The following is an 11,394-nucleotide window of genomic DNA, read 5'->3' as shown; positions in this document are numbered from 1 at the left end:
TGCTACCACTGTGCAAGGTAGGAGTCTCTGGGTACTTGGTGCCTTACCCTCGGTTCCCATTTTCACTCCCTCTGCCAGCTGCTCTCTGCTGTCAGCCCTCACTATTATACTGACACAGCTGTTGCTCAGGCCACCCGTGATCTGTCTGCCAGATCTCATCTATACATATTGGTACTTATTTCATTCCCCAATACTTTGCCGTTTGGCGTTACAGCCATTCCTGCCTTCATATTCTTTCAGCCTCTGACATTACTCCCGGTTTTTCCCTCATTTCTCTACTTTCTTAATATCTATTATTTTTCCATTTAATATTTGATTAGGAGCAACAGAAAATATTGGGAATGACCCTAAAGTCAGTATATTATCTCTTCTATCTGTCACTCATCCAGTTTGAAGGGGAACCCTAAGCTCATGAGTTGGTGAATTCCTTTGTGCTTTGTTCCTTGATTTGATTAGACTCTCCCTTTAATATTTGTTCTACAAGCCTGATGTTTTGGCCACAATGAGACTCTTTTCTCACACCTTCCTTCTCTCTTGCATTTCTCTAGTTCATCTTAGCACCTACCAGACACATTTCTAAAATGAAGAATGTGATAACTCTCCTCCTTCCTTGTGTAAGATGTGAAGAAAAGTTCAAATTTCCTCTAAGCAGCAAGGGAAGTCCAGCATGCTTTGTTACATGGCTTCTCTTGAGGTTCAGATATTTTTTAATACTCTTACCTCTCTCCCAGTGTCCAATAAGTCAAATTTTCCTTCACAGTATCTGCAGTCTTTTTATCTCCTTAGGGAAATCTTCCATCTCCCCAGCTACTCTACTAACAACTGTCCATGCCTCAAGAGTAATTATCATTTCTTTATCAACTCAGTCATTTTTACAGTCATAGCTGACTGACCACCTATGATGTGCCAGACCTGTTATCTTTCCCCGTTCCTAGCTTTCAATAGTTTTCCTTCCTCCCCAGGAGCTTCCCTTCCCATTGTGTATGTCTTTGCCCTGAAGAGCGTTGTGTTTTCATTGTCACACAATGAAATTTGGCTCAGTTTATCTGCTCTATAGTTAACATCATGTATCAACTGCAACCAACTGTATCATAACATTGTTTCTTCATTTGTCTTTCCTAATATACTTTGAGCCTAAGATATCAGGAGCTTGGTTGTATTTGTAGTGTGTGTGTGTGTGTGTGTGTGTGTGTGTGTGTGTGTGTGTGTGTGTGTGTGTTTGCATGTGCCTATGTTCATATTGGTCTCTGTGAATTCTACTTCTTTACAGTTTATGCATGTATTTTTCTGAATGAAAATGATTTAGAATCAGAAGAGCTGATGGACTGAATTATTTTATTTCTTTGACCCAGATCTGCAAAATGAATAAAGATAAAAATGAATTATGATGGTTCTGAACATTTCATAAGCTTCTGGGACTTTAGATCCAGGAGAAAATGTTTTATAACTGCCTAAACATTTCTTTTTCATTCATTTCCTGCAAAGGGAGGATTGGTCCAGGTAGCTTTAAAAATATGTTTGTGGACTATCTACACGGCATCTCTAGGGATCAGTAGAGTCTTTTCATGAGTCTCTCTGCACAGTCTTTTCCTCTTTTTCAGTATTACTTGTGATGTCACTTACACCCTCAGGCTTCTTTTGTGGATGTTGTCATCTTCAGTACTATGAATCCAGTTACACCTGTCTTGGGGGTGGGGGGCAGGTACCATAAGGAGAGTTCATGGTACAGTCTATCTGTAGATACAATTGTCAGAGACTGACTACTTCTAGCTGTGGTGTGGTACATCCCTTACTCGACTGTATCTCTAGTATGCTTTGGTTGTCTTCTCATATCCACTTCTTAACTATGTCCAGCTAAAATTTGAACATATTGAGTGGCAAGTGATAATTGACTTCAAGAGATCAGCCCACCAGAATGCAAGGCACTGATGGGTGAATCTCTCAATAGGCCCCAACTGTCTCACTTATGCAGATGGCCTAGTCCAGTTCAATGGACCATCTACAGCTGTTAGTCTAAAGTTCATGAGTTCCCACTAGTTTGGCTTGGTTGTATCTGTAGGTTTCCCCATCATGGTCTTTTTTTTTTTTTTCCTGAGACAGGGTTTCTCTGTGTACCTTTGCGCCTTTCCTGGAACTCGTTTTGGAGACCAGGCTGGCCTCGAACTCACAGAGATCCGCCTGCCTCTGCCTCCTGAGTGCTGGGATTAAAGGCATGTGCCACCACCGTCCAGCTCTCATCATGGTCTTGATGCTTCTTGTTCACAGACTCCTTCTCTCTCTTTGACTGGACTCCTGGAGCTCAGCTTGGTGCTTGTCTGTGGATCTCTGCATCTGCTTCCATCAGGTACTGAATGAAGGCTCCATGATGACAGTTAAGGTGTTCACCAATCTGATCATCAGGGTAGGCCAGGTCAGGCACGCTTTTCACAATTGCTGGGGTCATCCTTATGAATTCCTGGGAACTTCCCTAGATGGAGTGGGAGAGCAATGAAAGAGATGCCATTATAGAGGAAGACATCATAAGAATAGAGAGAAACCAGGTGCTAAAGATACACTTTTAATAGTTGAACAAGGATCTCGTTGAGGTCAGGGAACCGGAACAATGGCAAGCTGGCTATTACAAGAAAGGCTGATGTACCTTTTTTGTTAGAATGAGTTGGTGATCAAGGGTAGTGATTAATTCCTTGCACTCATTTTTGCCCTCACCTTCCTGACATAAAAAACTGGATGAGTGTGTGTAAGACAAATTGCTAAAGTCTTATTAATAAAAAACCTGGAGCCAGATATTGGGGGTGAATGCTGAAAGATCAGAAAACAGAACAAGCCACAGCCAACCTTATCTCACCAACTCCTCAGCTGATTTCCTCAGACTGGAAGCCTCTGAGTCCTCACCTGAATGTATCTCAGCTGAACTGCTTAAAAGCTTCTTGTTCCTGGTCCTCACGCCTTATATAACTTTCTGCTTCCTGCCATCACTTCTTGGGATTAATGGCATGTGTTTTTCCCAAGTGAAGACGTGAGATCAATCTCAAGAGCTTGGATTAAAGGTGTGTGCCACCAATGCCTGGCTTTGTTCCCAGTGTGGCCTTGACCTCACAGAGATCCAGACTGATCTCTGCCTCCCAAGTGATAGGGTGTATGCCATCACTGTCTGGCCTCTATGTCTAATCTAGTGGCTGGCTCTGTCCTCTAATCTCCAGACAAGTTTTGTTTGTTGGAGAACAAATAAAATATCACCACAAGTGGGTAAGCAGTCTAAGGGTTTAAACTAGAGCTGACTGGTTTTTCATATATAAAAGTTTAGATTTGTGATCACTTTAAGATCTTTTATAAGATCACCTTTTGAGATAAATTATAAAATAATTGATCCTTTCTTTGTAACTGCAAAAATGCCTGCAGAAGAACTGGCTGAGAAAAATACCTTGCTTGCTTACACTCTGTTAATCTTTAACACGTTCCTTGGGATCTTGGGACAACTTGTTTTTCACCTGTAATAATATAGAATGTTTAATCATGTAAGGTAAATGGAGAACATGTTCTTTTTGACTTGTACTCATCGTACTCATTCATTTAAAAATTGAATGCAACCACATTGTAATTTTTATATTGCTTGAAAGATTTTGCTGGGGTGTATAAGATGTAAGGGAAAAAATAAAGTTAGCTAGAGGGAAGACATCAAGAGAGACAGAAGGGAAATATCATGGCAGAAGAACAGAACAGAAAAGGAATAGTGTAGAACAAGCAACAGCAAGAATAATAAAATGAAGAACTAAGCTTTGGCCCTCAGAAAAGTCCTCATGTGTCTGTTTGTCTGTCCAGTAATTCACCTACTCTGTATCTCCTCTTCAGTTTCTCTGACCTGCTGAAGGCTTGCTATTTTCATCAGTACCCGAGGTGAGATCCTGACATGTTGGAGGTGTGTGTGTGTGTTTGTGTGTTTTTCCTTTTTTTTTTTTTCCTACCCTGGAGAATTAAGTTTTGCCTGCTTCACTGGTCACAGAGAACTCAGTTTTACTCCCTGAGAAAGAAAAGTCGAATTGAGTGATCAGTTTGACGACTCCGTGGCTCCTCCTCAATCCCTGAGCTGCTGGAAGCTGGTCCTTATGGCAGCAATACATATTTTTCTGCTATATAGCTTCTACTAGTTCAAAGGTATTGCTTCTTAGACAGGCTTGCGCGCGTGCGTGCGTGCGTGCGTGCGTGCGTGCGTGCGTGCGTGTGTGTGTGTGTGTGTGTGTGTGTGTGATGTTCATAGACAGTCTTATGCTCCCTTTTCTACACATATCTGTAATTTTCAGTCATGAAATGTTAATTCTGTTTTCAGTTTCACATACTAAATAGTTGGCTGTGCTCTAGACCGACTTCTTTCATTGCAGGTCATCTCATTGATTGCTTGGTCCATCTATTTTTATCTGCTCACCCCAGATTTGACCTTCTAGAACAATGTTGAGTGACAGGATAGCTGACTGTGATCTTCGACACCAAAACACTGACAACATGATTGACACTCTTAGTAAAAATATATAAGTCTAGATATTTCTGTTCAATTAATGTGATGATAATGGAATCTACAGACATAATGAAATATAAGTATTCATCAATGAATCAATCACTTAATATGGCATTCCAATATATTGTTCATTGACGTAAAATTACTTAAGCTTGTCACTACTTTATATTGCTGAATTTCTTAGGAGTCTCTCTGGCATTTACACTTTTTCATTTTATTTCCAGTACTATTAGTCAGGAAAATTAACATAAATTGTTTCAAAAACTTTTTGTGGAATGACATTTATTGCTATGTTGGTTTCAATAGCAAGAAAGTTGAATGTTGTGGTTTAAACAATTGGAAACCATTAGTTGAAATTTTGTTTCTGTTTTATTTTAGCTTTAGTGTTCCTTGTTCAGAACACAGGAAATAATCACAGGATCTTGTTAAATGAATGTAGGTTCATCCTTTGTTGTCGACGATTGGACAGTCATTAAAGAATGCCTCTAATGGTGTTTACATCATAGAGAAGCAAAACCTGTATTACTAAATGATAAAGCACATGCTACCGCCTGTGTAGGCCATGCTCTCTGAGAAAAGACAACAATAAAATCTCAAGTATATTTATCTTCTTAGATAGAATAACAGGTGATATTTCTCATTATTTTGCTCTTCTGCCTTTTTTCGAAAATTTCTTAAAATTATATTTATTACTTTTATCTCACAGTATTTAGTGGGTTTCATCATACTTTCTCTGATATTTTCTATCTTGTCCCTAGAGAAAGAAAGAACAAGGAAAAAGGACACATGCTTCATTGAATTCTACTCTGTACCAGGTAAAATATAAGATATATATATATATATATATTATTAGATATATAGCATATAATATATATATATATATATATATATATATATAATTTTTTCAGTTTTATAAAGTAGGAGACATCCCACATATTGAGTGACTTACCTAGGATAACACAATTAATTACACAGCAGGAATTTGACTGCCATCCATTACAATCCAGGAGTATTTTTCATGAACCACTAATCTACAATGGCTCTCTCAATAACCTGTCTTGGTTAAGTCAGCCCTCCCCAGTTTTCCCCTTCACTGAAACTAAATATTCATTTGACCCTGACATGAACTACCTGGTAATATTCTAACTACTTTATGTAACTTTGATTCATGTTCTTAGCTAGATAAAGAGATTGCTTGAGACAAATTTGTATGTTACGTTCCTATCACATATTATTTTAGGGTATAGCATACCTCCAAGTACAGTAATGTTTATAATTGCTAATATCTTTAAGGAAACCATAAGAAACAATAAAAATATATATAGAGATCCACTATGATTAATATTCCTTTGAACTGAAATTATTACATCCTGTGGGGTTTTTTAACTCATTTCTGTGATTTTATATTTTCTAAAGGTTCCAATTCAAAATTTTCAAATTATGAAATCTGCCCTTCTTAGCTCAAATTGCAAGATGTTGCTTAACTAGGGTCCAGTCATCCTAATCTCATTTCTGCTTCTTCTTTCACGTGCCCTGCTGCAGACCACACGAACCACTGACTATTTCCTGACTGTTCTAATTTCCCTTCCTTACATGGAGTTGCTTACATCAGTTCCTCAGCCTAGACTGGTCTTGTCAACTGCCTCCAAAAACCCAATTCCTATGCACCTTTGTATATTTGTGTCTGATGCTGTCTTATAACATTGCTGCACAGTGATTTTTACCTCTTCTGAATTCAGGCATCTCTTCTCAGTCACACATGGGTGCATGGACACACACACACACACACACACACACACACACACACACACACACACGCCACACCATATCACACACACCCCTCACATGAACAATGTTTAAGTGTATATATAGTATAGTGTTTACTTACATGCACGTGGTTGCATGACACATCTGTAGAACTACTTAGCATCATAAACTGTGTGTTAACAACCTTTCCACATTTGCTTATCTCTAGGCTCCTGGCAACCATCATTCCATTTTATGGTTTTGTGAGTTTGAACAGCTTTTATATTTTAAGTGGAGTCAGTTATTTGTCCTTCTGTCAACAGTCTTTTTCACATTGAATGATGATTTCAAGGTTCTCCCATGGTGTGGACACTTAGGATATTTCTACCTCTTGACTGTTGTTTAAAAAACTGACCAAGTTAGAGTGGAAATGTCAACGTCTCTTTCTCATTTACATTTATATTCATTTAAATAAAATCTCTGATAAGGGGGTGCTGTAGCCATTACAATTTTTTTTATCAATACAAAGGTTTTCTTTACTTCCATAGCAACACTTATACACATTACATTTTTTGGGGGGTAATAGGCATCCTCACAGTGTGTGGCATGTTTTGACTTGAAGATTTTTTCCTGATCATTAGTAATATGAGAGCTCTTGGCCACCTGTGCGTCTTTTTAGAGAAATGTATTAAGTCCTTTGACCACTTTTTAAAGTAAGCAATTTTTCATCTTGGAACTGACTTGTAAGCATTCCTTTTAGATTTGGGATATTAACCACTTGTCAGATGTGTAGTTTGATAACATTTCCTACACTCTGCAGTTGTCTTTCCTGTCAACAATTTCCTTTATTCCTCAAATTTTTACTTTATAGTTCAATTATCTATTTTTGCCTATAAATTTGGCATCATACACAATAGATCATTGCAAGGTAATATTATGAAGTTTTTCCACTATGGGTTTGTTTTATGGTTTCATGATTTTTACAAGTCACTATCCATTTGAATTACTTACTGTGCACAGGGTAAGATGACAGATCAATTTATTCCAGTTACTTAATACTATTTATTGAAGAGACTATCATTTTCCATTTATAATTTTAACTCTTTGAAAACCATTTAACTGAATATACATGGATTTATCTTTGGGATCTCTATTCAGTTCCATTGGTACCTATGTCTGTCATTATGTTCATAATGCCCTTATTATTTATAAACCTTCATTAAAATTTGCTCATGATAGGCTTAAGCATGCCTGATATTTCCCCTGGATGAAGCTGTTTCAAAAGATTTTAATATTATTATTGCATCCTGTTACAGTAATTTTTTAGTTGTAAATGCTCAAGAGTTTTGGAAAAATTATATTTTATTTACATTTTTATTGTGACATTAGAGAGATGTTGTTTTTGAAAATTGCAAAGGGCTAAAGAGATGGCTCTGTGGTTAAGAGTTAGCACTGTTTTTTTTGTTGCTGTTGTTGTTGTTGTTTGTTTGTTTGTTTTTTTAGAGACTGGAGTACAGTTCCCAGCATCTGCCTACACTGATTTTACAAGCACTTGTAATTCCAGATCCAGGGTGTCTCACATCTCTGGACATCATGGGTGACCACACTTATGTGTGTGTGTGTGTGTGCGCGCACACACACACACACACACACACACACACACACAATTTTAAATAAATCTTTAAAAAGTTACAAAATTTTTACTGTTTATTAAGAGTCACATTCATGTCAAAACTTCACATTATTTCTTATTTTGCTTAGTACAGAATTGTGTTTTACTAATCTACATGTCATTACAACAATCTAAAATTCTAAAGTTTTTAGAGAATATTGACAATTTTACTATGTTTTTATTATGAAAATGATTATCATTAGGATAACTTAGATTGCAAAATTCCTAATTAAACAAAAATCTCTTAAACAGTGAAATTCAAAGTGATTGATTTATTATTATTGGTACTTATAAGATATGCTGAACTGTTCAACAATGTACATTCCTGAAGAGATGAAGTAAGAAAGAAAAGAGAAAGCCAAAGAGATAAATTGAACTGCAATTTTCTCTGGATTATAGAGTTCTTTGATTTATATTTATTTTATGTTGCTAGAAAGTAAGATATGTGTTTATAAATATGCATTTTATAACTGCCCATGCATGGATCTAATTAATATATGCTTATGTAAATGTACACTATACACATGTACTTATAAAATGCTCTTACCTATCGGTTCCTCACAACTTGTTAACAGAAATTTAACAAAAGTTGAAACTTGCACATATTTATTGACACATCTTATTTACATATTTCTCTAACTTGAGGCACTGTTGAACGCTTAGTTTTGCATTTCATGTGTTAGTTGCCAGATAACCCACAAACCCATTTGCAGAGGACTGGATGCCAATCACCTGTATCAGAATGACAGGTAAGTCTGTTACGAAACCTATCCACAAGGACATTTTAATACAGTCAACAGAGAGAAATTTCTTCTCCACTTATTTGACAAAATAGAGAGGTACAGAGGGATCCCACGGGGTGCACTGGAGCTAATCAAAAGGAAGATATTGCAGTGCCAGAGGATGTGGTCTGGGAAGTTATAGCAAGGGCTTGGTAGAGAGAACTCAATTCTGGGTATACCAGTACTTTCTTATTTCCAAATACTGTTCTTTTCTTAAAAGAGCAGCTTCACGTTCATAGCAAAATTGAGTAGAAAGAAGAGATCATTCTTACAGATCCCATATTACTACACATAATAAATGCCCCTTATGTTTTGCTTCCCTGACCCCTGGACTATTTCTTCACTTTTGGTTACTTGTTCTTTTGGTGTCTAAAATTCCAATGTGAATTTCAGGCATCATATTTTCATAACAACTTCCTTTTTGTTTCCTGGCATATGGATTTCTTCATAGTTGAAGTATATTATATCCAGCTCTACATGCCCTGTGTCTGTCAAAGTATTTTACACATGGCAATTGAGAAATGAAATATATGTTAAATGACTAAACACAGCTGGAAGACAGCAGCTGGCTGTCCTCCAGTAGCATAGCTTAAACTCAACACACAATCCTGACAACTAAGCACACTACCTGTGGTGGTTAACCTGGATTGCCAACTGGACTGAATTCAGACTCTGAAAATTGGTAAAGCACAATTTGATATGTGGTGTATGGGCTAGTGAACTACAGGAAAGGAAGACCCACACTCTGAATGTGTGTGTCATGGCCAAGTAGGTTAGGGTCTGGATAGAACAAAAGGCAGTAAATGGTTTCTTTCATGGATGCTTTGTTCTTGAGTAGATGCATTGTTTGATAGCTGCCTTGCTCTGTGGATGTCAGATTTGTAGCTTTTGACTATGAACTTTCACCCATGACTCTCCAGAGATCCTCTAGACCTCCAGTTCCAGACTGTGGTCATGTCATTGATTCCTCTTATTGCCTTGCTTCCATTTCCTTGGACTGGGCAGCTCTTGGTTTTCCTGGCTCCCCACTGGATGGAAAATCATTTGTGACTACACAGGTCCTGATAGTGTCAGAAGGAATCTTCTCTTTTATAAGTAGGTGTACATCCTGTTGGTTCTGGTCCTCTGGGAAACTCTAACAGACTGTGTGGGTAGACATAGTTGTTTTTCAAAGGAAAAAGGGGACACTAACAGGACACACTAATTTCAGAGTAACCTTTATAACAAAAAACTCTATAGTCCATGTTGATACAATTTCTGGTGTCCTTGCAGGCAACGTATCTTTGATTTTTTGACATAGAATTTAGAGGAGCTCTTATCTTCACTCTCAGATCTGTATTTTACTCAATTCAATATTTTTTACCTTAGGAAGAATTTATTTTTATCTCATTTTTTGTAATCATCAATTTTTAATTAGGAAAATATTTTCTTTTTTCTTAAGGAATTTTTTAATTCATTTTACATATCAATCACAGATTCCCCCTTTTCCTTTTCCTGCCCTTCCATCAATATTAAAACTAAACAAGTAGAGTTTTTTTTAGATTAAAAATAAATATCTCAATTCTAAACACTAATATTACATTATTGAAACTATACCATTTGATGGATAACAATTAAGATTTTATTTGAAGTTAAAAGTTAAAGTTGCGGAGCTAAGCATATGTGTGCTGTAGGTGTATATTATATATAATCAAGGTGTATGTACATTATATATACATGTTTATATTTTATAAAGATAAAATAAAGGGTTATATATGTTGAAGTCAATAATGTCATTATTCTAGAGTATTTTTTTTCTAACATTGGTGTCTCTGCATTTGATGTACAACTCTGTCCCTTACTAATGAAGGCACATGCTGAGAAATTGTTAGATTTCATCATTGTGTATCGTGGCGTGGATTTGCACACATGAAGACAGCTACAGCATTACTAGATGGTCTGTAATGTGGATTTGAGCAAATACACTTAACTTCGATTAAGCTTGTTTTCTTTCTTGTACCACTCTGAAATTTCATCTTACATGTAGCTGGTGAGCGATAAGAGACTTCAAAGTCTGCCTTCCAGTAAATGTGGCTTTCCTAATTAAATTGCTTGGATGGTTTCTTTTTGTGTTTTTTCTCTCTATAATGCTGATTTAATCATCTTCTGCGTATAGTGTCCTGTTGGCAGGTTCCCCACGTGCTAGTAAGTGGAAGGTTATATGCTAATGGATGTTTGTTGCAGAACGGGAGCATGGGGAAGCATATTCCTTATAGCAGAACTTGTTACACAGGTTTAGGGAACACTGTTTATCTACAGTTGTTGCACATCTTACCTGATCATGTAAAGACTGGGCTAAACATATGCAGTCTTTTTGTGTGTGTGCTCTCATATGGTTTTGCTTACTTCATTTTGTTTTCTATACCATCTACCACTGTCTGATATTAATCAGAATTGTATCTTATAATTGAGTAGACATTTCCAATCCATAGATTTAAGGTTTGCTGTTTAGGTGACTCACAGGAAACCCTTGATGTTCACAACTTGTGGTGCTTGTATGTTGAGGCTTGTGTTTGCGTCTTGTGCCCTTGAGGCTGCTGTGAGAGGTGAAGACATGGTACTGTAAGTGAGCCTTGTCAACTGTGCCATGCACCAGAATCACTATGGCTCTGTTTCTCTCAGCTTGTCATCAAGTATGCAGAAAC

At 37.0% G+C, this 11,394-nt stretch overlaps 1 protein-coding gene across 1 annotated transcript in view; it reads left to right on the top strand.

The window, feature by feature from the left end:
- The first annotated feature begins 3,650 nt into the window (after positions 1 to 3,650).
- The window catches only part of LOC143267528 (uncharacterized), a 67,484-nt gene continuing 59,740 nt past the window's right edge, over positions 3,651 to 11,394 (top strand). Inside the window, exons 1-3 of the mRNA XM_076545652.1 lie at positions 3,651 to 3,894; positions 5,269 to 5,325; positions 8,612 to 8,677. The gene's annotated coding sequence lies outside the window, so the exon portion shown is untranslated. The remainder of the gene's footprint in view (positions 3,895 to 5,268; positions 5,326 to 8,611; positions 8,678 to 11,394) is intronic.

The sequence above is a fragment of the Peromyscus maniculatus genome, chromosome 10, assembly GCF_049852395.1.
Source record: "Peromyscus maniculatus bairdii isolate BWxNUB_F1_BW_parent chromosome 10, HU_Pman_BW_mat_3.1, whole genome shotgun sequence".
Taxonomy (NCBI): domain Eukaryota; kingdom Metazoa; phylum Chordata; class Mammalia; order Rodentia; family Cricetidae; genus Peromyscus; species Peromyscus maniculatus.
Note: the sequence above shows the minus strand (reverse complement) of the source record. Positions and strands in the feature narration are given on the sequence as shown.